Genomic DNA, 27665 nt, shown 5'->3' with positions numbered 1-27665 from the left:
TTACCACAATCACTGTCCATGAGCCACTCAGTCTGGGCTAGTACATCTAGGGATCCCATGGTATTTACCATTCTTTGTAGACTAAGCACATTTTCTAGTACCCCATAGTCCCAAAGTTGCCTTTTCAGTACTGGAAAAGTAAATCAATGTGTATTTGGTAAGACCACCTGGTATTACTTGTGGGCACCATGGTATTTGTCCAAGGCCGAGTAATTCAATGGGAGATAGAAATGGTGCAGAATACCCTTGCTTTACATCCTGAGTGCTTAGAAACCACAGTAGGCTATAAGACTGATTTAGATATAATCCCAATTTTTAAAAAAAATTTTTTTAATGTTTTATTTATTTCTGAGAGAGAGACAACCTGAACAGGGGAGGGTCAGAGAGAGAGGGAGACACAGAATCCAAAACAGGCTCCAGGCTCTGAACTAGCTGTCAGCACAGAGCCTGACGTGGGGGCTCGAACCCATGAACCATGAGGTCATGACCTGAGCCGAAGTTGGATGCTTAACTGACTAAGCCACCCAGGTGCCCCAAATCCTAATTTTCTGTACAGACTTTTGTGACAGAGACTCCTTCAAGTTTTGTTATTTGATCCTCAACCAATATATACTTTTGCAGCAAGAAGGGTGGAAAGGAAACTCCAGTGCAGTAACTAACATTTTCTTTGCTGCTAAAAATGCACCTGAAATGGTAGAGGGGAAATTAACTCTATTTGATGAGACCATCATTCATTCCCAGTCTTACTTTTCAAAAATGTAAGTTAAGTGATATTCATATAGTACTTGGCATTCTGAGTAAGAAGTGCCATTCTATTCTAAATTAAAAGAATCTCTTTTTATATCTCCATTCAATTCTATATTAAATCATAAAATAAATTATGACTTCATAGAATAATCATGTGTTCCAGCTGGCTTTGAAATAAGCAGTGATGGAAGACAAACTTGAGATTTTTATCTTAGAAAAGTTTAGAAAGCTCCTCCTAAGACAGAGAGAGATGTAGACACAGAGACAGAGAGACAAAGGGACAGAAAGAGAGAAATAGTCCAAATTGTGAAAGCTTTCCCTTGTGGCCACAAGTATTACAGGACAATTTAGAAATATAGGCTGTGTATTAAAACGCAGAGTCAAAAAAATTAGACACAGCCATATAAAACAGAATGTACTCATATCACAGTGAAAGAAAATCCAATTATTATTATAGACACTCTTCTGCAGGAAAATCAATGTGATTATCTCTTCAAAGTTCTACTAAAGTAGGATTTCTTGGTTGTTCCCATCATTAAGAAACAAAACAGAAAGTGGACCTGAATATGAAGAAAAATTACAAAGTATGAAAAAAATAGATACATGCTACTGTACTTTTAAATTAAGCCCCTGGGGTGCCTGGGTGGCTCAGTCACTCAAGCATCCAACTTCGGCTTGGGTCATGATCTCACGGTTCGTGGGTTTGGGCCCCACATCGGGCTCTGTGCTGACAGCTCAGAGCCTGGAGCTGCTTCCGATTCTGTGTCTCCCTTTNCTAACTTTGGGTGTTGTTCAGTGTTAAAAATGTGACTTCTGGAACATAACCATCTAATTCATTTCCACCATTGACTAAGTTACCTAGGTAACCTCAGATACCCCATTAGTAGAATTATAAATAGAATATCCTGTCATAAAGCTTATGGGCTTTTGTAAACATCAAGGTGACAAGTACCAGTCAGCTTTAGTTTCAACATTGCTATTTACTGAGGACAAAAAGATACATTTTTAAATTAGCCATTTATATAATATTAGACATAAATAAAGCAGTAATTTGAATACTTCAAAGGTTTAAATTAAAATACTCTTTCAGTTTTACAAAAATCTTTTTAATTATTATCTAAAGTTAAAATTAGGAGAGAGAAAATAGACTTAAAGATCCAAGGAATTTAAACATATCCTCAGCAAATATCTGCTGTGAAGGTCCCCGGTACCACTTAGATAAATCTTTATATTTCTCTATCAAAAATTTCAAAACTCCAGGGGTGCCTGGGTGGCTCAGTCAGTTGCGTGCCCAACTTTGGCTCAGGTCATGATCTCATGGATAGTGAGTCTGAGGCCCATGTCAGGCTAGGCTGACAGCTCAGAGTCTGGATCCTGCTTCAGAGTCTATGTTTTCCTTTCTCTCTGTCCCTTCCCTGCTCATGCTCTGTCTCTCTTTTTCAAAAATAAACATTAAATTTTTTTTAATTTTCAAAACCCCAACTGCTTTCTTGGAAAAGGTTGGATTTTTCTACTTTTTAAATTACCTGTAAATGTTACTTCTATTTTAAGAAGCATATAAGTTTGGAGTTTCCTTGTCTCATATAACATGAAAATACATTTATTTCAATAATGAAGAAATGACTTCTTTCTGGCATTACTGCAAAATTGAATATGATCCTCAGAATCATTCCCTAAAGACAGACTAATTCTGGACCCTTAAAAAGTAAGCATCATGGGACAAAAGACAATGTGTATTTATATCATAAGGCCTTCCTGGATTCCTATTAGAGAAATCAATAATTTTAGAAGGTGACCTCATGTACAATGGACTATTACTATGTTTGTCTTAGACACGAGGAGGAACAGAATCATTGAGGTGAAGCTGGACCCCTGATCTGACCATGCAGGAAATGAATCTCTTTTACCTGAACACCAATAAGCACGTTCACATTCCATTTATTTGAATTGTTTGTGCAAGACCTTTTCCTTTTAGGAATAACAAAATGCATGAATTTTTATAGATTTTTTTAATNCTGAGCTTCAGTTTCTTCATCCGTAAAATAGGGGCATTAGCATTTAGTTCATACATTTTCATAAATATATGGGCCAACATATTTGGATCTCTCACCAGAGGGCTCAGGAAGGAGCAGGTCATGTGTATGTGGCCCATGTCATCACCACCAGCAGTAGACACTACAAGTTTAAACCTTAAGGATTAATTTTTCTTTAGCTCTTCAAAGTTTGAAGCAAGGGTCAGCAAACCATGGCCTGCAGGCTAAATCCAGCCATCTCCCTGTTTGAGAACACTTAATTGGAACACAGCCATGCTCTTGTTTGTATATAACCTGGCTGGATCGGCGCTACAATGGCGGAGTTGAGTAGCTGTGACAGAGACATGATAGCCTGCAAAGGCCAAAATATTTACTATCTGATGCTTTCAGAAAAAGTTCAAGAAACCCTGGTTTAATGGAGACAGGAGTTTCCAATATTAGCTTTTATGTCAGCCTAATAGTATGGGTGACCAGGAAGGGTAAAAACCCCACAGTCTGTTTCTGAGGGGAATGACCAGAGGTAACGTCTCTTTGAAAAATTATACTGATGGATCAGAAGTGGATCTTTTTGGCTATGATACTGATAGTCCTTACCATCTATAAAGAAGCAGGATAACTTCTCAACGTGTATTACTAAATTGCTTCTTTTTCAAGGGAAAGAACAGAAATGAAAAAAGTTATATATGATAAGGACTTTGACGTTTACTGGGAAATATGACCATGGAGGTGACAAGTATGTATCTGTTACAGAGGAAGTGGTTCTGGCTTAATTCAAGAGGGGAAAAAATATATATTCTTTTGGATTTTAACTCAAGTGTTAAAGGGAAACTGTTCATTTTTGTGTTTGGGAAGAGGAACTAACTTACACGTTTTCGTTAGTCATTTCCCCTCCCCATGTCTGCTAGTCACACCTGTTACCTGCTAGACCAATGGATTCTATGCATTCTGCGCCTTCGGAGGCTTAAAAATCCTGTTCTATTTTTTATAATTTCTATTTTAATGACCTTAATGAAGTACAACAAACCTTAGAATACACCATATATTTTTAATCATAAATGTAATAAGTTCTGACATCTGTATACATCAGTGAAATCATCAATATAATCAAGATATACAACATATTCATCACCTGAAAATGTTTCCCCAGACCACTGCAAACTTCCTCCTTTCTGCCTTCCACTCGCTCGTGGTCTGTTTTCTGTCACCACAGAATAACGTACCTCATCCAGAACTTTTAAAAAATTGAAATATATAGTATGTACTTCTTTCCCCTTTTAGTTTCTTTACCTCTGAATAATTACTGAGAATCAACCCTGTGTCATGTACTGATGGTACATCCCCACTTACCGCCAGGTAGCATTCCATTCCAAGAATAAGTTGTGGTACATCTATTCCCACACCGAAGGACATTTGAGTTATTACAAATTACAGCTTTGATTATTATACAAGTCCCTCTGTATACAAATAACTTCATTTTTATTGGGCAAATATCCCAATAGAATGTTTAAATTTGTAAGCTTACTGCAGCACTACATATTCCATTCATACTGCATGAGTGTCCTAGCTCATGGATATGCTTGTAAAAACTGAGCATAACAAGTCTTTTAATTTTAGTGATTCTAATAGGTATGTAGATGTATTTCAGTTTGGTTTTAATTCACATTTACTTAACAAGATTGTGTTGAGCATCTTTTCATGTGCTGATTTGATCAATATATGTTCAGTTACATGTTCAAATCCTTTGTTTATTTTTAATTTATTATATAGTTTGATAATGTATTATGGGTACAAGTTCCATATTGGATGTATAATTTTCAAATTTTTCTAGGTTCAAATATTCTGTGGCTTTAATGTTCATTCACTTAACAGTATTTTTTAAAAACCCTTAATTTTGATGAAGCCCAATTTCTCAGTTTGTTATTTTATGAATCATGTTCTTGCTTCTAGGACATTTTTGCCTTACTCAAGTTCATGAAAATCTTCTCAGTCTCCTTTAAAAAATGTATTGCTTTAAATTTTATATTAAGCTCTAGCTTAGCTTACTTTTAACATGAATTATCAAAGATGCATTAAGGTTAATATTTGTTTATGGATTTTTATTAATATTTTCCATAACCAATTTTTCCAGAACCATTTAGTAAAAGGCTAATTCTTTTTTTAATTTTTTTAATGGTTTGTTTTTTTTTTAATTTCTGAGAGAGGCAGCGTGAGCAGGGGAGGGTCAGAGAGAAAGGGAGACACAGAATCTGAAGCAGGCACCAGGCTCTGAGCTAGCTGTCAGCAAAGAGTCCGATGCGGGACTTGAACCCAAGTACCGTGAGATATGACCTGAGCTGGTCGGACACTTAACCGACTGGGCCACCCAGGCGCCCAATAATTTGTACTCTTACTGAATGTTTCTTTTATATGTTTTTTAAAGTTTTAATTTAAATTTCAGTTATTAACATACAGTGTGAAATTAGTTTCAGGTGTACAATCTAGTGACTCAAGACGTCCATACATCAGCCAGTGTTCAGCACACCAGTACTCTTCATCCGCATCACACATGTCACTCATCCCTCCACCCATCTCCCCTCTGGTAACCATCAGTTCATTCTCTGCAGTTAGGAATCTGTTTGTTTGGGTCTCTCTGTTTCCCCCCATTGCTTGTTTGTTTTGTTTCTAAAATTCCACATATAAGTGAAATCATATGGTATTTGTCTTTTCTCTTCTGACTTATTTTGCTTAGCGTGATAATCCCTAGGTCCATCCATATTGTTACAAAGGGCAAGATTTTGTTCTTTTTTATGGCTGAGTAAAACTCCATTGTGTGTATATGTACATATATACACCACATCTTCTTTATCCGTTCATCTATTGATGGACACTTGGGCTGTTTCCATAATTTGGCTATTATAGATAAAGCTGCTATAAACATCATAGTACATGTACCCCTCTAAATCAGTATTTTTGTATTCTTTGGGTATATTAATACTTAGTAGTGCAACTGCCAGATCTTGCATAATAACAGTTAACCTTTTGAGGAACCACCATACTATTTTCCAGAATGGCTGCACCAGTTCGCATTTCCACCAACAGTTCAAGAGTGTCCGCCTTTCTCCACATCCTTTCCAACACCTGTTGTTTCTTGTGTGTTAATTTTAGGCATTCTGACAGGTGTGAGGTGGTATCTCACTGTGGCTTTGATTTGCATTCCCCTGATAAAGAGTGATGCTGAGCATCTTTTCCTGTGTTTTTTGCCTCTCTGTATGTCTTCTTTGGAAAAATCTCTATTCATGTCTTCTGCCCATTTTTTAATTGGATTATTTAGGTTTTCAGTGTTGAATTGCATAAGTTCTTTATATACTTTGATCACTAACCCTTTATCAGATATGTTCTTTGCAAATACTTCTCCCATTCTGTAAGTTGCCTTTTAGTTTTGTGGATTGATTCTTTTGCTGTGGAGAAGCTTTTTATTTTAATGAGGTCTCAATAGTTTATTTTTGCTTTTGTTTCCCTTGCCTCAGGAGACTTACCTAGAAAGAAGTTGTTACAGCTGATGTCAAAGAGCTTACTGCCTGTGTTCTCCCCTAGAATTTTTATGGTTTCCTGTCTCGCATTTAGGTCTTTCATCCATTTTGAATTTATTTTTGTGTATGGTGTGAGAAAGGGGTCCAGTTTTATTCTATTGCATGTAGCTGTCCAGCCTTCCCAGCACCATTTGCTGAAGAGACTCTCTTTTTTCCATTGCATATTCTTTCCTGCTTTGTCGAAAATGAATTGACCGTACAATTGTGGGTTCATTTCTGGGTTTTATATTCTGTTCTATTGATCTATGAGTCTGTTTTTGTGACAGTACCACACTGTTTGATCACTACAGTTTTGTAATATAACTTGAAGTACAGAATTGTGATGTCCCCAGCTTTGCTTTACTTTTTCAAGATTGCTTTGGCTCTTTGCTTTCTTTTGTGGTTCCATACAAAAGTTAGGATTGTTTGTTCTAGCCATATGAGAAATGCTGTTGGTATTTTCTTTTTCTTTTCTTTTTTTAAATGTTTATTCACTTTTTTGACAGAGAAAGAGAGAGTGTGTGTGAGCAGGAGAGGAACAGAGAGGGAGGGAGACACAGAATCCAAAGTAGGTTCCAGGCTCTGAGCTGTCAGCACAGAGCCTGATGCGGGGCTCAAACCCACAAACTGCAAGATCATGACCTGAGCTGAAGTCAAACACTTAACCAACTGAGCCACCCAGGTGCCCCTGCTGTTGGTTGTTTTTTTTGTTTGTTTTTTTTTTCTGTTGGTATTTTGATAGGGGTTGCTTTAAATGTGTAGCTTTATAGACTTTTTAATATAATATGTAAGACATATAATATAGGCATTTTAATAATATTTGTTCTTCCAGTCCATGAACATGGAACATCTTTCCGTTTCTTTGTGTCATTTTCAGTTTCTTTCATCTGTGTTTTATAATTTTCAGAGCACAGGTCTTTCACCTCAGGTTTATTCCTAGATATTTTATTGTTTTTGTGCAATTATAAGTGGAATTGATTCCTCAATTTCTCTTTCTGCTATTTCATCACTGGTGTATAGAAATGCAACATTACTAAATTCATGTATCAGTTGTAGCAATTTTTTTGGTGGCGTCTTTTGAATTTTCTATCTAGGATATCATGTCATCTACACATCGTGAAATTTTTATTTCTTCCTTACTGATTTGGATGCCTTTTATTTCTTTAAAAATACAGAACACCTCATGAATTTACAGGTCATTCTTGTGTAGGGGTTGTGCTAATTTCTGTATCGTTCCACTGTATGTGCTGGTGAGGTGAGCACTATTCATCTTCCAGTGCGCTTGGTAATCAGTATCTTTCAAGGAATTTATCAATTTTGAATATACAAAGTTTTAAAATGTATTGGGATAAAGGTTTTTATAGCATTCTCTTAACTTTATACTATCGGTATATTCTCTAGTAGTGTCACCTTGCTCATTCCTGATATCGGTTAAGGCTGTCTTCTACGTTTTGCTGATCAAAGTGGATACAGATTTATCAATTTGATGCATCTTCTCAAATTTTCAGCATTTACTTTCACTGACTTTCTCTACTATTTTTCTGTCACATTTAACTTATTTCCACTTTGATCTTCATTGTTTCTATTCGTCTTGGCTTCAATTTGCTCATCCTTTCCCAGTTCCTTAGAAGAGGAATCTAATAGCACTGTTTTAGAACTTTCTTTTCTAGAATTAACATTTAATTCTAGATGTGCCTCCAAAGTATCACTTTATCAGCATCACACACATTTTCATATGCTATGTGTCTGTTTTTACTAAGCTCAAATATGTTTTTAACTTAATCTTTGAATTTTTTCAGTGAACAATGAGTTACTTGGAATTGTATTATTTAATTTCCAAATTTGGGAGATCTGCCAGAAGTATTTCATTTATTGATTTCTAATTTGGTTCTACTGTTTCATGGAAGGGTACTTTCTATGGTCTTAAATCTTTTTCACTTTATAGAAGCTTGTTTTAGGGCACAGAACATGATATATCTTGATCAATGTTCTGCGTATACTTGGAATACAGTAATAATAAGGGTTATAATGTGATTGATAATTGTATCATCTGTGTCAGTTTTGAGAGACAAATTTTCTCTTTTTATGGTTTTACTTTCTTTCTTCCAGGCAGCTTAGTAATTGTTAATAGGATGCCAGTCAGTGGGAATGTTATCTTATTCATTGCTGGACATTTTAGAAACATAGTCTTAGTTTGTTTTCAGGCACAGTTACACTAGTTTTCCTTTGGAGTCTTGCCTCTCAGATTTGCAGGGAAGGCGGGAGCCGTTTTCTGTCTAGCGCTAATCACTCTCTTCCCTTAGGCCAGACCCTTCTTCATACCCTGGCCACTGCCTGGTCAATCAAAAGGTCTTCCAGACTAATGGTTGGGAACAGGCCCTGCTCCAAGTCCTGCACCTCTGGGGGTTGATACCTTTATTTCTTTTTGGTGGTTCTTTCCACCACCTTGAGTGGTTTCATTTAACGAACATGTTAATCAATATTTCACTAAACACCTGAGGGTGTTTCTGGAGACCTCTGGAAGTCTATCTTTGTACCAGTTTCTCCTCTCAGTTACTTTGCCATGGAAACCCTGGTGGTTTGATGCCCCCAGTCTCTTGGCTCAGAGTCCTCAACTCAAGGAGCAAACGTAGATTCACCCAGGCCCCTTGCTCATTTGCCTGGGCCTGGAAACGCTCTCACAGCTGCGTAAGCAGAGGGCTTACCTCATCTCCTCCTGAGTCTGCCAGGCAATGATGAACCGCACCTCGTTTTTATCTCTCATCTCTCAGGAAGCACTGTCCTTTGTTACCTGACAGACAGCATCCTGAGAAGTGTCAGTTCATATACATGGCAGGTTTTCAGCAGCCCAGTAAGTTCAGTCCCTAATCATCTATCCTGCCCAGAACTGGAAGTCATATCTTATTTCTCAATGCTTGAGGTTGAGATACACTTTTGAAACGATTCCACTTAAAGTGTGAAAACGTGGAGAGAAGCTTCACTCTAAAAATATTACTCCAGTAACTTCCCTTATTCCACTAGACTAAGGGGTGGAAGAGGGAATTAATCTAATGAGTTAATATGTTTCTATCTCTTAGCACTCAACTGTATTAATCTTGCATTGAGTATAAAAGAAATTATGTATTTTACAAGTACTTGGTATTATCTAATTAGATTCAGTCTTGATAATAAGCCAAACCATGAACATCTTGTTTATGTGTTTCCTACCTGAACACATCGTTATATAGCCTGAAAACTGGTGAAAAGCACTGATTGTATGTTAATTGTATTCCATTAAATAAAGTATAATTATCTATTTTTAATTTGTATCATTTATATTAAAATAATATATGCATAATGCTTTTTAATTGCTTATTGACTTCGTGACTATGTATGTTATTGCTAGAACAATTACTAGTATTCAGATGTGGGTAAATTTATTTTAATACGCCAAATGAATTCAGACGTTGAAGCAATTAATGGTAATCAATTTTTTCCTTTAGAAATTAAAATAATCATATCTAAATAAATAAAATGTATGAGTTTCAAAGCTTCACTAGTTGCGTAGTTTTGCTACTGCGTCTTACTGGATATTATGAATGCTCTTTTGAGAAAGTCAGTGTGATTTTCGGTAACATGAGACAACAAACCAGAGGAAAAGTGAACCATGTTTGTTGGTTGAGGTTTTGTTGATAGTGTTGCTGCTGTTTTTCTTATTCCTATTATATGCCAGAGGACTCAGCCAAATAGCTGCCTCAGCTGAAAAATGGGAAATGCAAACGATTCCGCCTCAGTCAGAAAACTGATATCCCACAGCACATTTGACCCTCTTCTCTTCCCGTGTATGGACAGTTGAGTAGGTCAGCTCTAAAAGCTAAAAAGAATCATGGGAACTATTAATAAGCCTTAGTAGATGGGGAAAATCATATAAACAAACTTACATAAATAAATAACAACTTAAGTAAATACTGAAGCATGGTTTTAGTTGGTAACTTGGAATATTATTTGCCTACTGAATACTCATAACTTGAATTCAAAGCATCTAAAACTCTTGAATATCAAGATACCAAGACTCTTGGGAAAAAAAACAACTTTGGCATTAAAAAATGAAACGGAAATACGTACAGACTTGTGAATGTGCTGCCGATTCTTAGAGTTCAGTCCTTGTGTGCATGTGGTTGTGCCCGTTTGTCCCTTTCTTCCATGTAGATCATGTTGGTGTTTGGAGTTTTGTGCTATAATTAAGTCAAAAATATATAAGATAGTTTAAAGACTTTCCTAAAAAGAACATAATTTTGTATCACAAGAATAATATAATTAATAAATTCATTCAACAATTGTTTTCTGAAGCTTGATATGAGTTCACATATTCCATATTAAATAATTCTCCTATTTCCTATGAATAGTTTAATATGCCATCTAAAATGCTTCTTTACAAGTACCTTGAAACTACTATATTTAAATATTTTCACCCCTCTTCATATAAATTTTCTTTGTATTATCTTTAGCAAAAATACCTACCATTTACTAAGTGCCTAATATATGTCAGAAGATTCTGTCTAGACCTCAATTCATCTTAAAAATGACACATCTTACAGAAGAGGAGAGAGAATAAGATTGTGTCTCCATTGGATACCATGCAGGGTTCACAACTCAATTCATATCTGCCAAACCCTGAAGTTTTCTTGGACAAATCAAACAAAGTGCTACATATAATGTTCCCTAATAAGAAAATACTGAATGTTCACTACTGTTTTCTTTACATTAAACTTGACCTAACCTTATTTGTCTACAACCCAGATTCTTGATTGCTGTCCTTGTCCCCCTAACAACTGTAACTTCACAAAGAATTAGGGTTCTCTTACTGTCTCAACAGTTTGGAATGTACATCATATCAAATCTACATAATGGCAAAAACCACTTTCGTGTTGTCACTTTTGGGGAGTGTGCTGTTGACAAAGTTTTTCACTTTAAATATTTAGATAGTCTTCTAAAACTTGAAAATGTTCAATAAAATAAAAGCCTCAAAGAAAATACAATTTCTTCCCAAAATGATATGCACGCTGGAAAATAAAACTCTTGCTCTTGGCTATGTGCTGATTGTCCAGAAAATGGGACGTCGACTATACAATGTGGACTCCCAAACCAGGAAGGGTAATGTACGTTATGCTCCTGGTGCATCATAAATCTGCCTGTGCGCACCAGCAGCGAGCTCAGGTGCAGACTCCTGCACACTCGGGGGAGGGCGGCACCACAGCGCTTGCCTTCAGGGAAAGACCCACATACAACTCTGTCCACACCCCGAGGGCTCAAAGGTGTTCTCTTCCCACATACGGGGCTTTCTGTTCTCCATCCAAAGTCACAAAAGTAGCAGTTCTCATTTTAGGACTTGTAATTTCATTTCCCTGCTAGCAGAGAAACCCTTATCCCCAAGGGCTAAATGCAAAAGCAACAAAACATTTTCATAAAAGTTAACCTGCCACAGTACCAAATAAATCCAACAGGCAATCTTTAACCAGGCTGCCAGCCACAGGCTTACCCACCCAGAGGCCTGGTCACTGTCTGTATAAAGAACCATACATTATATCCTGGAAAGATCACAGCAAACTTTCAAAATCTGTCCACGTGGTCTGCAAGCTCTCTCCTTGTGCTTAGTATCCCCAGGAGGCACCTTGGGAGACACCAAGACAATCCGGGACAGCTGACAGAATAATCAACCTGCCTCATAGTGCACGGGGACCAGGAGAGGGTGACACGAGGACAGGACAGGGTGACACGAGGACGGGAGAGGGTGACACGAGGACAGGAGAGGGTGACACGAGGACAGGAGAGGGTGACACGAGGACAGGACAGGACGACACGAGGACAGGAGAGGGTGACATGTGGACAGGAGAGGGTGACACGAGGACGGGAGAGGGTGACACGAGGACAGGGGAGGGTGACACGAGGACAGGGGAGGGTGACACGAGGACAGGAGAGGGTGACATGAGGACAGGACAGGGCGACACGAGGACAGGACAGGACGACACGAGGACAGGGGAGGACGACACGAGGACAGGAGAGGACGACACGAGGACAGGGGAGGGTGACATCAGGACAGGACAGGATGACATGAGGACAGGACAGGGCGACACGAGGACAGGAGAGGACGACACGAGGACAGGACAGGGCGACACGAGGACGGGAGAGGGTGACACGAGGACAGGACAGGACGACACGAGGACAGGACAGGACGACACGAGGACAGGAGAGGACGACACGAGGACAGGGGAGGGTGACATCAGGACAGGACAAGATGACATGAGGACAGGACAGGGCGACACGAGGACAGGAGAGGACGACACGAGGACAGGGGAGGGTGACATCAGGACAGGACAAGATGACATGAGGACAGGACAGGGCGACACGAGGACAGGAGAGGACGACACGAGGACAGGACAGGGCGACACGAGGACGGGAGAGGGTGACACGAGGACAGGACAGGACGACACGAGGACAGGGAGGATGACATGAGGACAGGAGAGGGTGACACGAGGACAGGAGAGGACGACACGAGGACAGGGGAGGGTGACATGAGGACAGGACAGGATGACATGAGGACAGGACAGGGCGACACGAGGAGAGGAGAGCATGAGGACGGGAGAGGGTGACGTGAGGACTAGGCGAGCATTCACTGTGGAGAAGCTTTTGCCATTGTCACAATTTTTTTCATATATATGAAATGAAATATTGTGACAGACAGGTGTCAACAGTGAATGCCAAGTAATTGAGGATCTCTGGGCTTCTGGAGTGAATTTATACTTGAGAAGGAAGGAGATCAGCAAGGACTTCCCCCTCCATCCTCCCAAGATGCAAGTATCTCCAGGCTTCAACACGTCACCATCGCTGTGGTGTCCAAGCTGCAATTGGCAAAGGCCCCTGCATGGGGCAGGCTGGGCCTCAAGATACAGTGTAGCCTCCCACTTCCCTAGGTGTCTCAAGATGGCATTAAGCACTGTGGGATCTGCTCTGCCATCTCTGTTTCTTTCACGCTGCACCCGGGGCCTCCACATGCCCACCAGTGATGTACCAGTGCTGCAGTGTTAGCTGCTGCTGAGGGTGCTGGGAAGCATGTGAGAATTATTTTTTCTCACTGTAGAGTTTATTTCCTCCCAGTCATTATTAATAAGGTGTCAAGTACTATACTGAGCAACATGAAGCCATATTCTCATTCATTCCTAACGTCTTTAATCATACAGTGATTACTATAACCTATATTTTATGAACGAGAAAACTGAGGATGGATGGATTCAGTGACTGACATCAGGTCACATGGCAGAAAGTGCCGAAGCAGGTTCTGAATATGAACGTCGAACTCCAAAGTTAACCTCTTAAAATTGACATACTGTTTCACATTTTCTATGATACTCACTGATATTTTCTTAGGCACATTCCAAAATTCTGTGTCTATGATTCCCAAGAATAAAAAGTTCAATAAAAACCCTATCCTAAAAGACATCTTTAATTTTGAAAAATATAATACAGTCCAATCAAGTTATAGCAAATGGCAGGATTTCAGTCTTTCTCGTGGCTGAATTATATTCCACTGCATGTATGGTACATCGTTATCTGTTCATCCGCTGACAGACACTCAGGTTCCCCTTCCTTAGCTGTTGTGATTAACGTGGCAATAAACATGGGAATACAGATATCTTTTCAAAAGCCTATTTTTAATTCCTTTGGATATATACCCAAAAGTCAGATTGTTGGAATATACAGTAGTTCTATTTTCAGCTTCTTGAGGAACCTCTATACGGTTTTTCATAGTAACTGAATCAATTCACATTCCCACCAAGTGGGAAAAGTTTCCTTTTCCTCTACATCCACACCAACACGTTATCTCCTTTTCTAAGGATGGTCATTCTGACAGGTATGAGGTGACACCTCACTGTGGTTTGGACTTCTATTCCCCTGATGCTCAATGATGTGGAGCATCTTTTCATGTGTCTGGTGGCCATCTGGATGTCTTCCTTGGAGAAGTGTCTATTCACTGTCTCTGCCAATTTTTTAACCAAGTTCTCTTCTGAGTTGTATGAATTCTTTGAATATTGGGGATATTAACCTCACATCAGATATATTATTTGCAAATATTGTCTCATTCTGTAGGTTGCTTTTTGATTTAGTCAGTGGTCTCCTCTGCTGTGCAGAAGCTTTCGGGACTGATATAGTCTCACCTGTTCATTTCTGCTTTTGTTGCTTGTGCTTTTGGTGTCATGGCCAGGAAATCACTGCCAAGACCAATGTCAAGGAGCTTTTCCCCTGTTTTCTTGTAGCAGGTTTATGGTTTCAAGTCTCATATGGAAGTCTTTTTTATCCCTTTTGAGTTAACTTCTGTGGGTGATGTAAGATAACCACTAGATTTCAAATGTTCTCACCATGAAAAGGATTGATAACTACGTGAGGTAATGGGGTATGAGGGTGCCCTCCAATGGGGATCATGCTGCAACATATCCATGTATCAAATCAGCACACTGTGCACCTTACACCTACTTAATGTTCTGTGTCAATTATAGATCAGTCTTAAAAAGACATCATCAGCTCAGTAATCTTACCTCGTTTCTCAGATTTAGGGCCTCAATTTTTCATTTTGTAAAAAAATCAGTTCCTTGGGTGCCTGGGTGGCTCAGTGAGTTAAGTGTCCAACTTTGGCTCATGTCATGATCTCATGGTTCAGGAGTTCGAGCCCCACTTGAGCCTGGAGCCTGCTTCGGATTCTGTGTCTCCCTCTCTCTCTGCTCCTTCCTGGCTCATTCCCTGTGACTGTCTTTGTCTCTCTCTCTCTGAAATAAACATTTAAAAAAAATCAGTTCCTTAGTAATTTATACTAACCTCTGTTGGAGTTAATGTCATGTATTTTAAGAGCAACAGGAGATCAAAACCACTGACTGTTCTTAAAATACAGGAAATTTTAAGTTAAATTTAAATCTTAGGTGTCCTGCGCTATCACAAATGAGTACTACATTTATCTTAATTATAAAACCTGATAAATGATTCTGAATTGGAAGAGTCTCTGGCAGTTTGTTTGTAACTCAACTGAGCCCAAGAGCTTACCTGAGTCAAGTGAAAGTGAGCATTACATTATCGGAATCATTTTAGCTCTGTATGCAAAGTAATAGTTTTGCTCAGAAGGTAACACAATAAATATCCAGTAGCTCTGTATGCATAGGACAGTGGTGTTGCCTTGTAAACAAAGCACTTGTCTGAAATAGTTGAGCTTTGGAGTAAAGATCAAGACACTATCACATTTCATTGTATCTCTTATTCTGGTCTCCATTAGGAACATTATGTAGAATCACATGCATACAGTTCATTCTTTTTGTCCCCCTTGATGTTGCTTTCATCTGAACTTCAGTAAACATCATTAGGAAAAAGTATCCTGTGGAGATGGGTATTGATGACTAGATGAAGAAGGCGGGTATATACACAACATGTGGAACGTGGAACGTGTGACAGACTGAAACATTTCACAAACAGCAGTTCCCATGGAAGAAAGATAAAGATCAAGTGTGAACAAGCTAAGCAGGAGTCACGCAGAGACACAGAGTCATGCAGAGACCCTCCTGCTGTCCTGACAGGTTTTAGGGTAGGGCTCCGCTGTCAACAAAGAAAGGGGTACTCTCTTCCAGCTCATCTATTGCTTCCATTCTTAGGCAAGCTGAGGAAACGTCACTGAAAGAGTTAATGGTCTAAATGCCTTAAAGCAACTCAACTGTTAAAGAAACTCAACACCTATCACTAGGCAGCTATAAGGGGGACTTGAAGGAACACAAGGGGTTGGAAGAACATGGGTGTCTTCAAATTACGGAAGAATTTTCCTCTTTGTGACTCTTGAGGACAGAGGTAGATTTCATTAGTTATATGAACTTACATGGAAGCAATTTTTGAGACCAAATTTAAAAAAATCTCAGAATTTTACTTTTGTTTTCTATATTCACTTTTACTATCACCTTTATATAAATTATGACATTTAATACCCAAACAGTTCCATAAATGTATTTTTTCATATTTTTTATGGACAAGAAAGATGTAGTTCAGAGAGGCTAAGTAACTTGCCAAAAGTCACACAGCTTTTAAGTATTGTTAGTGAGTTTGTACTACCTGTGTCCTGTTCCTTTCACTACACAGAACTACTCCCCACCCCCCCTCCCCCCGGTAGAGTATGATATACTCTGATGAATATTGTATAGATATTATTTTCCTTTTAGGTTCATAAGAAAAGTCAAAAGCCTTTGATTTCTTTTTTTTTATTTTTTTTTTACTGTTTCTCTTTGAGAGAGAGAGAGAGAGAGAAGGGGAGGGGCAGAGAGACAGAGAGAGAGGAAGAAACCGAAGCAGGCGCCAAGTTCTGAGCTATCAGCACAGAGCCCGATGTGGGGCTCTGACCTATGAATCACAAGATCATGACCTGAGCTGAAGTCGGACACTTAACCAACTGAGCCACCAAAGCACCCCTCATGTGATTCTAACTAAAACAACATGACATGACAAAAACATAGTGATTAAACCATGTGACATGGCTGTATAACCCTGTATAATTCTGATCTAAATTGTATGGGGGGAAAAGGCTAACCTGAGGGTAAACTAACTGAATCATGTATGACTATAGAGTCAGAGTTTGGATGCACAAAGCTTCTGAAATCCAAAGCTGCTAGAGATCAGCACTGTAGGACAATAGCACCCTTGTGTTACATAATGTACATTCTCCACACTCCCTGGTCTTCATAAGGCATACCTAAAGGGCCAGGTACTTCTGGGAACAAAATACACTGCATAATCCATCTGAAAAAATGCCACATATTCCAGATATCTGGCCAGTCACATAGATTAAGCCACAGTTCATACTTGAGATTGTGAATACATAATACCTATATTTAGAATTGTGAATCTAGTAGGTTGTGTTATGCAAATAGAAACTATTTATGTATCATGGGGCACCTGGGTGGCTCAGTCAGTTAAGCGTCTGACTTTGGCTCAGGTCATGATCTCGAATTTTGTGAGTTCAAGGCCCGAGTCAGGGTCTGTGCTGATAGGCTGAAGCCTAGAGCCTGCTTCAGATTCTCTCTCTCTCTCTCTCTCTCTCTCTCTCTCTCTCTCTCCCCCCCCTCCCCCGCCGGCTCACACTTTGTCTCTCATTCTATCAAAAATAAAAACATTAAAAATGTTTAAAAAAGGGGCGCCTGGGTGGCTTAGTCGGTTAAGCGTCCGACTTTCACTTAGGTCATGATCTCGCGGTTTGTGGGTTCGAGCCCCGCGTCAGGCTCTGTGCTGACTGCCAGCTCAGAGCCTGGAGCCTGTTTCAGAGTCTGTAACTCCCTCCCTCTCTGACCCTCCCCTGCTCATGCTGTCTCTCTCTCTCTCTCCTAGAAATACATAAAACATTAAAAAAAATTTTTTTTAATGTTTAAAAAAGAAATACAATAAAGAAATTTATGTACGATTTTTAACTGTCAAATATGTTAGGTTAGAACTTATCCTGATGATTGAACAGAAGGTCCATAATTTTACCAGCAAAAGAATAAAAATATCGATTTTCATCTAAAAACATAGCAGCCATCAACAATAAATTCATAAAAGCCTCTATAATATAAAAAAGCAATTTTGTGTTTATGTCAATATAGGCTATACCTAAATGTGAATCTGTAGCAAATCTTGAAACAGCCTGTTATAATTACTATGACAGCATATTTACACAATCAAACATATTCTTGGACCATCAATGGCTGTTTACTTTTAGTTATCTTTACACCTAAATCAAATATTTATGGAACAGAGTTTGGCATGGTGGAGACTTGACTGTGATAGAATTCTAAAATGGCTCTACCCCCCTGGTATTTTTCTTTGGTTATATTATATCACAAGATAGAAGACATTTTCCAGATGTAACTAGGGTCATTTATCAGTGAATCTTAAAAAAGAGAGAGTGTCTGGGTGGCGCTAATCTATCCCATGACCCCTTTCACCAGTGAGCTTTGCCTGGCTGGTAGTGGGTGAGGAAGTTTGAGATTCTAGGCATGAGATGGATTTGATGTTTTGTCTTTGCTGCTGAGATAGAGGTAGACCAGGTCAGGGATGTGCAAGCAGCTTCTAGGAGCTGAATGGAGTCCCCAGCTCACAGCCAGCAAAACAAGGGGGACTTCCATCCTAGAACTTTAAGGAACTGAATTCTGCCAACAACTTAAATGAGACTGACACAGGGTTCTTCCCCAGAGCCTACAGCCATGAGCCCAGCCTCGCCAAAACTTTGCTTTGGGCGTCTGGTCTCCCAAACAGGGGCCATGGCCACACCATGTAGGCTTGCTGACCTACAGAACTGGGCACTAACAAATACGTGCTGCTTCCAGCCACTTCTGTTGTGACAATCTGTTATGCAGCAATAGAAACCTAACTTGTTGACCCATATTTATGGAGTCTCAATTAATTGTAATATAATGTGTATCTTAAACCTGATTATCTGAAAATTCCTACACAGACACACAAAAAAAATCAAAATGTCAGTTAGAAAAAAACACTTGTTTTGGAAACCTGACTCTTGCAATTCCAAGATCCTTACATGATTTTGTTCATTCATCCATTCATTCATCCAACTATTCTCTCAAAAAATTATGGAGAATTGTAATTGTCTCTACAAATTCAATGTTGAACAAATCACAGAGACAATTCCTACCCTTAGTGATCTTATAAAAGTGATTTTTTTTTGCTCACCTAAATATGAGCCAGATGTGATAACCGTATTTTTAGTAATATAAATTATATGGAATTTCCATAATTTTGAATTTAATTGTGAATATATTTTGTAGCAACATGAATATTGATAAATGCCAATATATATTTTTATCATTAGTGATTCAGCAATGTCATTTTATATTAGAAATGCAGAAAAAATTATTATGAGCTGGGGCAGACATACACATAAAGATGAGCTTGGCCTTTTAGGCAAATTATTTGGGAAATAATGCAATTTATAAATAATTCAAAGGGCACCTTTGAAACAGATGAACTAAGAACACTTTAATAGTCTAATCTCTCTATACTGAAGAAAATTAAGAACATAAGAGTGGAATCTTTAACATGTTTTTCAGAATTTGAAATGTGACATATTATTGCTAGATTCCTGGAGAAGGGCAGAGCAACTAGGGGATATTGTGATATGATAAACGAGATCTATTCAGAGAGGTGAATAAGATTCTCGGAAGCATAAAACCACTTGCTGGAAGACATCAAAAAGTTCTGTGACGCAGTGTACCTGCTCATACTGCCAGCCACCTCACCTGCTATAACTGGTGAGAACCAAGGACAAAAGATGATAAGGATGGTGAAGAAGAGGAGGAAGACCAAGTGGGTAATGCTATTTATTATTTTGTGGAGATTCTTTTACGGGCCAAGATCCCTGGTAAGAACAATATGCAGGTTTTGTTTTTTATTCCTCACTATATAACAGTGAGTCAAAAAACAGTTATTCCTATTTTAGAAATGTTCCTATTTTACAAATGAGCAGCATAACTGTTAAAGAGTTTAAACAATTTGTCCTGCTTTTGAGTAAAAGCATTCCAGCAAGGATTTGAACAAAGGACTACGCTAACATCTATGCCGGTAACCTCAGTTTCAAAGAGTCTCCCACAAAAAATAATAACCATGAACTTCCATCTTCCAGAGCCAGTCCTCTAAGCAGATCCATCCAGATTGCCTGTATCCACTTTGTGAGAACTGAAAAGGTCTCCAGCTCTAAGACAGGGAGTAGAAACTTAAGCAGACCAGCTTTAGGCCCAGATGAAGATCTGTGGAAATCCCGGACCCATCTGCAGCCTTCTCTTCCCTTCAGGGAATCTTTGTCTGCAGGACTACCTTGTTTCAGACTTGTACGCTCCACTTCAGACTTGTATAGCCCACTGCTTACCAAAGATCTCCCCCTCAGTTTACAAGGTCTCAGCAGAAAGTATCGCCTTCCCCCTTTATCTTTGCTTCCCTGCACTTATGGCCTGTCTCTTCATAAACACAGTTTCCCAGACCAGCTGCGTGGGCCCATTCTCCCAACGTCTCCCTTCCTGCCCCATCCCTCCCATCCACTGGCCAGCCAGGCCTAATCTTTCTTCCGTGGGCTCCTCCCAGAGCCTTCTGATGCACCCTCTTTCCCCAGCCTCCTGGAGCTAGGACCCACACTGATGCCACAACGGCCCATCCAGAATGTGCATCCAGTCCTCTGCGCGAGACCTCTCCGTGTGGAGAGTGGCTCTCACAAGTTTCAACGACACGTGCTTACAGCACAGCACAGTTCATGATCACCTTCCATTCTCTTTACACTCTCTCCCATCATCCCTGCAAACTCACTGCTTCCTCCCATTGTACCTTAGATCCTGAGTTTGGGGGAGGACTATGTGTTTCACAACTTGGTGGGGTTTTTTTATTCATTTGCTCCTTCTCCTTATCTCCTTTGCATGTCTGCAATGGTCCTTATTCTCCTACACTGTAGACATCGGCTTATTATTTCTCTCTACCCGTGGATACTGAGCCTCTTGAGGTTAAACTAACACCATGCAGTTTGATATATGTGGTTACTTATCAAATATTTGAAGAGTCATGAAAAGAAGAGAGAAGGAAAAACAGTATTTACAATGAGCTTTCTATTATAACAAGTATTTTCAATTTGGTTAATTGGTACTTTGAAAGAGAGATTCAAGCAAAGTATTACAGTTCTGAAACAGAAACAAAGATGTTAGAATAGCATTCATAAGAGTGGTAGACAGTGACCTAACACCAAAAAAGAGCGAATTTTTAGTAGTGTGAGTGATAGTCTAGGGCATAGGCAAAGGTGTTGTTAGGAAAGCATAGACTGTGGTCAGAAATACAAAGCTAAATTCTATTTTACTGGGCATTTACACATGGTTTTGGGTGACAATGAAAGTTCAGGTCACGACATAAAACGCTTTTAGAAACAAGTGACTGCTGAGGCTAAGACTCCCAAAAATGTTAAACAGCAGTGGTGAGTGGACATCCCTGTCATGTTCCTGATCCCAGGGGGAAAGCTCTCAGTTTTTCCCCATTGAGAATGGAAAAGTCTATAATTAATTCTGAAAGCAATAGGGAGTTAGTAAAGATTACTTCTGATTTCTCTGAGACCTAATTAAATCTCTGTTTAAGAAGATCATGGAAAGTTCTCTTTTATGTTTCAAAAATGAGATTTATCAATATCCAAGCTTCCAATCGTATTTCAAGTTATTACTATCACTCAACTACATAAAATAGTTGTATGCTTACTTAGCCCCACTAATGAATTATAAGCAAGTTGGAAAAGTATCTTACCTTTTTTTCCAAATCACAAAGTACATTGTTATGTACAGAAAGACAGCTAATAAATGCTTGCAGCATTAAACAGTCATCAAAATATTGGCAATCAACAAAATATAGTTAACTCAGGAATGAATCTAAATCTAGTTTATTCCTCTTTTTAAATTTCTCAAGGCACTTTGCAGTCATCTGTATAATCATTGTAAAGATCAATTCTCTGTAGAATTTTAAAAAATGCATATGTGAGATATTTTTTTCCTGTTTTCACTTCTCTCTGAGAGAGAGAGAGAGAGAGAGAGAGTGAGCAGGGGAGGGCCAGAGAGAGAGAGACAAAGAATCTGAAACAGGCTCCATGCTCTGAGCTAACTGTCAGCACAGAGCCCGATGCGGGGCTTGAACTCATGAACTGTGAGATCATGACCTGAGCCAAAGTCAGACGCTTAACCAACTGGGCCACCCAGGTGCCCCTCCTGTTTTCAATTCTTAATTCATTCAGTGCTCAGTAATAAAAGTCTGTTCAGGGTTCACCTCAAGTCAGACCTGTACTTACCAAATATTTCCATTCAGATTTACCTTATTGTACCATATATGTAATCCATTTAAGAGGCTTTCAGTGTATTTATTATTGCACTAGACAATTCCAAGAGTTTTCTGTTGAAAGCACCAGCTTACACGTTGTTTAGAAGATACCTCCTATACTGCTGTATTCTGTTATCCCTGTGTTTTTGTACTTGTTCATCTTCTGTGCATTGTTGCTCCTAGCTGTTAGAAAGCGGGAAGAATGAGATATATATATTTGCATCATAGCTATACAAGGAACTTGGTAGCTATTTTACAGTTAACATAACTCTTGTATTTTCAAATCTTCTGTGCTCTTGGCTGTATTATGCACAGGATGGTACAAGACAGGGGACACAGAGTTTACCTACAAGAGACAAGACTGGGTATGATCACCTGATAGGATCCCAAACATTCAAATAGTTCTCCACATGCAGATTATATAATCTTCCAGGGGGTCAGTGTCGCTTCATTAACTGATTTCATTACATAATTGCTGTCATCAACTAATTAAATGAAAAAAATCAAGCCAACAAAATTTATTGAGCACCTTTTATTGTGCAAATTACTTTCCTGGGCACCTGGAGTAAGATGGGTTTTCAAACAGGTAGATGAATATACTCTCTCCTGTTTTAACTACAATTATTTTCAAACGATCACTCTTATATCTTTAAGTCTCTTTATATATTCTCACATTTTCTTGTGACCAAAGCTTGGGTATTTATTTAAGAGAGTCCAGTTTAGTTTATTGAGGATGTAACATGGCAAAGAAAGTGGCAGGTCTTTTTCTTTCCCTGCCCATCCATCCACTGTGTCTCGACCACTATGTTAACAGGCCGATGAGTTGAATGAAATTCCCAGGACGACACGCAGAGCAAGTTGCCCAATGCTGGGCGACTTCAGAGGAAACACAGGAAGCACAAGAAGCTGTTCATCCCCGCAAGGTGCCTGCCATTACTTGTTACTACCATGGAGCACTTAACTTGGGGTAATGCATTCCTTGACTGAACTAGTATCCTCATGTTATAGAAGCCATAACACTCTCTTCTTTACAGGTGGGAAGGTTACAGAAGTAAACGTCTAAAGGGCCGGCTGCTAGACATCAAGTTTCTAGCCTAGAATCCAGCTCTGTGCTCAGCTTCCTATAACAAACTTCCTTCTGGGTCTGGAGCCAGAATGAAATGAGCTGGCAGCCCCACAGTGCCCAGGTACCCCATTCGCGGTACATTGTCTCTCACACACACACACACACACACACACACACACACACACACACACTCTATTCTTTACCCACTCAAACATGAGACAGGTCAAGGAAAATCAAATCAAAGGATACTCTGTGTGATGTCAGTAAGAGCTATAGTCAGAGAACAGCCTGGAGAGTTTGGGGAAGAGTGTAGTTTCCTTTCCGACCTGAATTCCAGGAGAACTATCTGGCAGCTATAACAGCATCCCTATGAGAAATACTGGAGGTTTGCATGTTTTACTGAGTCTGAACTCCGTAAAAATGAAACCCCTGGAAAGGCATGTTTCTGTCATGTGTCAAAGCCCAGTGGGTGACAGGTCTGATACTAACAATTAGAAGAGCTGGCCGTTCTGAGGATTTCCGTCCTGCATTAACGTGTGCCATCATCTGCTTCCTACACTCATCTGCAGTCACCAGCTGTTATGGGAGATCTTGCGTTTAACACCAGGAAACATGCATCTGGACACCAGATTTCCTGTAGTTTTGTTGTTGTTGTTGTTGAATGTATGCAAATTATTTTATTGACATAAAAAAAAAAACTTAAAAAAACTAAGAGTTTTCAAATTCTGGAAGGATCACATAGGAAAAAAGATAAATATTTTGATTCTGTTTATAAAAGTATAATTTACTAAATTGCTGTAAGTTTTCTTCATTTTTAAAAAAAATTTTTAAATGTTTATTTTTGGGTTTTTTTGTAGTTTTTATAGACACCGATAATTTACTATGAGAAAGAAGAGAATCAATTCAGTTTTAGTTGTAAAATTGCTTCACGATATTTATCATGGATTTATTTTACACGTATGCTTATGTGAATATGTTTGTGTATGTCTGTAAATGTGTACGTACATGTGTGTACCTGTAACTTTAGCTTCTGATGGCTCCTCCAACCCATAATTCATAATTCTTCATTGGTCCTGAATTATAGTCAGTGAAATAAAAAAAATATATAAAGATAGGGATTGCTATAAATGACTATAATATAGTTTATGTATTGATAGTCTTCTACTCTCTGATAATGAGTTCATCAGCAGTTGTGAATTTCCTATATAATGGAAAGCAAAATCTTTCATGGCCACTACAACAATTTAACTTTTTCACTGGAAAATACATTATAATAGATTCTTGATATTCTTAAGGGAATAGATACTGGAAACATTGTTAAACTTATATTTTGTTAACACTTTGATAAGTACTTAGCTTATGTAAAGGGTTAAATCATTTTATACTTACCACTAGAAGAAAAACAAGGTAGCACTGAGTTGTGGATTGGACAACTGGACTTATTCTCTTGCTCTGCCTCATCTTTTAAATATTAATCTTGTTTAGATTTTGTGTTTCAGTTAAATGCCAAATAATTACATAGTATTAAACTCCAAATCCAGCCTTGCACAATAAATTCCACGTTATATTAAAGCCAAAAGAAGTACTCTGGCTGTTTCTATTCTTTTCAATCATTTCATAATTTTGAACCATGATCTACAAGCTTTAAGTTATGATCATATAACCTTTAAATAAGTATTGTTACTCCAAACACTTTACAGACTAAAAATTGTTAATTGGGCCATTTGTGAAAAAGAAGGGCTGAGGAATACAATAGTCTACGTATATCCTTCAACATACAAAATGCTTTAAAGAAATTTAGTATAAAATAATCTGAGAGGCATGTGTATTACTGAAATTATCATGATCTAAAACAATATTTCTTAGTCTTCCACAGAAGCCAAAAATAAGTTTTAAAATGACTGGAAATACATTAACTAAGAACTATTTACTAACTAAGTATGGTGATTAAAGCTTCATAACATAGTGTTAACAGAAAGGCTTTAAGAGTCAAGAGGACATGAGTTCAAATTCTGATTTTAGTTCTCCTTTGCTGTATAACACAACATTTCGACATCTTTAACTCAGTTTCTTTATGTAAAAATGACAATATAATTGTACTTTCAACATAAGGGAGATTGGGAAGTGTTAGAGAGAGCCCAGCACACCAAAATCTGCTTATAAAATCCTCTGTTTATATATATATATCAGGTATATATGTGTATACCAGAGAAAATTATTAAATAGTAAAGAGGAGAGTTTTAACTTGGATAATATTGCAGTGCGACCAAGGAAGTAAAATAATATACAAGATACAACTTATTATATGCTTAGGAAATATATGTGAATAAAATAATTAAACCTTAGCATCTATCTTTCTACACAACTGCCATATTCTCCTTCTTTTGAGTCATGGTAACTTCTTATTTATAAATTGTTAAGACCCTTAGTTCTCAGACCAAAGACGTATTAAGAGAGAACTCAACAAAGGAAAAAGGAACAGGAATATAGGATTTTCCTATAATCTCTTATTTTCTTGTTGAAGAATAATTGACATATAAAATAGTATTATTTTCAGGTATAAAGCATAATAATTCAAAAAAACTCACAATGATTCAATTTTTCCATATATTGCTAAATGATCACCACAATAAGTCTAGTTAACATCTTTCACCAACATAGTTGCACAATTTTTAAAAAATATCTTTTTATATATTTAAATATGTATTCTCTTAGCAACTTTCAAATATGCAGTAAAGCACTATTAACTATAGTTACCATGTGTACATTACACATACATTACATTACATCCCCATGACTTATTTATAACTAGAAGTATGAGCCTTTTCACCCCTTGCACTCATTTTGCCCAACCCCACCACCTGCCTCTGGCAATCACCAAACATGTTCTTTTTATCTATGAACTCGTTTTTCATTTGTTTTTAAAACTGGACATATAAGGGACATCATACAGTATTTGTCTTTCTATGTCTGACTTATTTCACTTGGTATAATGAGCTCAAGGTCAATCCACATGGTCACAAATGGCAAGATTTCTTTCCTTTCATAGCTGCATAGCATTTCATTGTGTACCATTTACACAAACACACTTGGGTTGTTTCCATATCTTGGTTGTTGCAAATAATCTGTGGTGAACATGGGGGTGCACATTATTTTTCGATTTCATTGTTTTCATTTCCTTCAGATAAATACACAAAAATACAACTGCTGGACTATGTGGTGGGTCTATTTTTAATTTGTGAGGGACCTCCATATGGTCTTCCAGAGTGGCTGCACCAGTTTGCATTCCCACCCACAGTGTGAGAGGGTTCCCTTTTCTCCACATCCTCACCACCACTTGTCATTTCTTGTCTTTTTGATAATAACATTCTACCAGGTATGAGGTGATATCTCATTGTGGCTTTAGTTTGCATTTCCTCGATGATTAGTAATGTTAAACACCTTTTCAGATAGCTGTGGACCATTTTTATATTTTCTTTGGGAAAAAATGTCTATTCAGGTTCTCTGCACGTTCTTTTACTTTTTTTTTTTTGCTACTGAGTTATATGAGCTCTTTATCTACTTTAGATACTAATCCTGTAAAATACCTATAATTTGCAAATACTTTCTCCCATTCCATAGATTGCCTTTTCATTTTGTTGATGGTTTCCCTTTGCTGTACTTCAGAAGTTTTTTATTTTGATGTAGTCCCACTTGTTTATTTTCATTTCAGTGTCAAATCAAACAAACAATCATCACCAAGATGGATATCACAGAACTTTTCCCCTATGTTTTAATCTAAGAGTTTTATGGTTTCAGGTGTATACCCTAGTCTTTAATCCATTCTGATTTGAATTTTTGTTATGGCCTAAGACAGTGATCCAGTTTCATTCTTTTGCATGTGACTACTCAATTTTCCCTACACCATTTAGTGATGAGACTGTCCTTTACCCATTGTATATTCTTGGCTCCTTTGTCATAAATTAATTGATGATATATGCATGGGATTATTTCTAGACTCTATTCTGCACCACTATTCCATGTGTCTTTTTTTATGCCAGTACCATGCTGTCTTTTATTACTATACTTTTTAACGCAGTTTGAAATCATGGAACATGATGCCAACAGCATTGTTTTCCTTTCTCAAGATAACTTTGGCTATTCAGAGTCTTCTGTGGTTTTATAATCTCTTCTGGAAAGGATTGTTGAATCCTGTCTGTTCTGTTACTCATCATGACCGCTAATGACAGCAAATCCAATGTAAGCATTAATCTCACCTGTCCCAGTCACATAAAATTTGATCAACAATTTTTCCATCCATCCTCATCTGCCAACAAGTGGAAGTATAATATAGTAATGTGTATCAATGATGAAAAACTAGGAGACCAGGTATTATTTTTAGTAGTATCCTTT

The 27665-nt window shown here is 38.2% G+C and overlaps 1 pseudogene; it reads right to left on the bottom strand.

Annotated features, from left to right (window-relative positions):
• Nucleotides 1-7493: 7493 nt before the first annotated feature.
• Nucleotides 7494-7591, bottom strand: LOC144224317 (U6 spliceosomal RNA; annotated as a pseudogene).
• Nucleotides 7592-27665: the final 20074 nt, after the last annotated feature.

This window comes from Crocuta crocuta, unplaced genomic scaffold, assembly GCF_008692635.1.
Source record: "Crocuta crocuta isolate KB4526 unplaced genomic scaffold, BGI_CrCroc_1.0 scaffold2, whole genome shotgun sequence".
In the NCBI taxonomy this organism is placed as follows: Eukaryota; Metazoa; Chordata; class Mammalia; order Carnivora; family Hyaenidae; genus Crocuta; species Crocuta crocuta.
Note: the sequence above shows the minus strand (reverse complement) of the source record. Positions and strands in the feature narration are given on the sequence as shown.